Raw genomic sequence first — 1739 nt, 5'->3', positions numbered from 1 at the left:
AGGAAAAAGACAGAGACAAAATATCAGGTCTGGTTCGGATGAAACTCGGAAAGTTTGTTAGGTCATGTACCACGCTGGAAGCGAGAAAGAACTGACGCCCTCCTCCTGGTATCTGCTCCTTAAGAAGGGCTGAAATCAGCGGTGATGAGGAGCACCTGCTAGTCCACCCTGCAGAGAAGAGAGAGAGAACCCATCCCTGAACCCAGGCCTGGAGCATGACATTTGCATTATCATTCTTTTAAAGAAGTGAAATGGAATAATCCAGCCACAGGTCAGGTCTATGCCAAGTCAAAGCATCAGAAAGTTTGATGTCTTTAGTTGTTAACCTATGAAAAGTTAGCCCAGCAAAATTAGTCACAAACTACATTGCTACCAACCATACCCAGCAGTTATTTGAATAATTTTTCAAGAAATGTCATAAGGTATTCATCTTTAAAGAAACTGCAAAGCAAAAAACATTTGCTGGTAGTGTTTTTGCATGATCAGAGCCAGAAGGATACTCAGGGTTAATAAGATTCTGCCACGACCAACTCTGAGTTTGAAACAGACAGAGCACTTACATAAAAATGGATACAGAAGCACTGGTGCAGGTCTAGACTGGAATTGAGAGAATAGTTTAAGGTAAGTTCCAATAGCAGCTGCTTTAAAGACATCATCCAGAGAACAAGCACAGCTTAGCAGATGAGATATCAGCTACAATTCAAGCTTGTGACGTCCCAAAGTACTGTGCACTTTGCACTGTACATTTTGTGGCTGTGTCGCCTTTTGGGAAAAAGCAGGGCAAGGAAATTAGTGTTGAGAAGTTTGAGTGTACCACTATATAAACAAACAGGTTCCTATTATTTAGTTGTAGATGGCTGGGAAGGACCAAATCAGAAATATAAAGGGTAGATGATATTTCCCCATTAGGTTCTTAAAGATGATTTATAAGAAGACTGAACATCATGACCAGAGAAGTGTGGATGCTTAGTTAAAAGGCACTGCTGGGATTTAACCCAGGATCTCATGTTTACAAGACAGGCACTTTGACCAAATAAGCAACAGCGCCATTTGCATATACAAGCTGAAATGTTTTTGACAGAAAAAAATCCTGAAGCAAAAAAAGATGCCAACAAATGTAATGCTTACTAATCTTATCATCTAGCTTTACATGATAAGAGGCTAGGCACTGCTGGGATTTGAACCCAGGATCTCCTGTTTACTAGACAGGCACGTTGACCAACTAAGCCACAGCGCCTAAACTTTCAGTAGAAATGCTGACCTCCCAAGAAATTTACACAAGACACCTGGAAATGTCTTGTACTAAAAAGTATGACATAGTAACAATGCTAGAGGTCAAATTGATATTTTCCACTACGAGGCAAAGAGGAATTTTTAAATAAGATCCATTCCCTTCAAAAGTCAGACGCTTATGCATCCTGACATAACTGTCTTATATAGTGACCATTTTGCCTTGTCATTCTTTTAAAGAAGTGAAATGTAATAATCCAGCCACATGTCAGGTCTATGCCAAGTCAAAGCATCAGAAAGTTTGATGTCTTTAGTTGTTAGTGCTTCTGTATCCAGACGCTTATGCATCCTGACATAACTGTCTTATATAGTGACCATTTTGCCTTGTCATTCTTTTAAAGAAGTGAAATGTAATAATCCAGCCACATCTCAGGTCTATGCCAAGTCAAAGCATCAGAAAGTTTGATGTCTTTAGTTGTTAGTGCTTCTGTATCCAGACGCTTATGCAT

At 39.7% G+C, this 1739-nt stretch overlaps 1 non-coding gene across 1 annotated transcript; it reads right to left on the bottom strand.

Annotated features, from left to right (window-relative positions):
- Positions 1-1163: 1163 nt before the first annotated feature.
- trnat-agu lies at positions 1164-1237 on the bottom strand. Its single transcript has one exon. It is a non-coding gene; the product is annotated as a tRNA-Thr (tRNA).
- Positions 1238-1739: the final 502 nt, after the last annotated feature.

Source organism: Cyprinodon variegatus, unplaced genomic scaffold (assembly GCF_000732505.1).
Source record: "Cyprinodon variegatus isolate N-32 unplaced genomic scaffold, C_variegatus-1.0 Scaffold70, whole genome shotgun sequence".
Classification (NCBI taxonomy): Eukaryota; Metazoa; Chordata; class Actinopteri; order Cyprinodontiformes; family Cyprinodontidae; genus Cyprinodon; species Cyprinodon variegatus.
The sequence above is the reverse complement of the archived record's forward strand: the minus strand, read 5'-3'. Positions and strand labels throughout refer to the sequence as shown.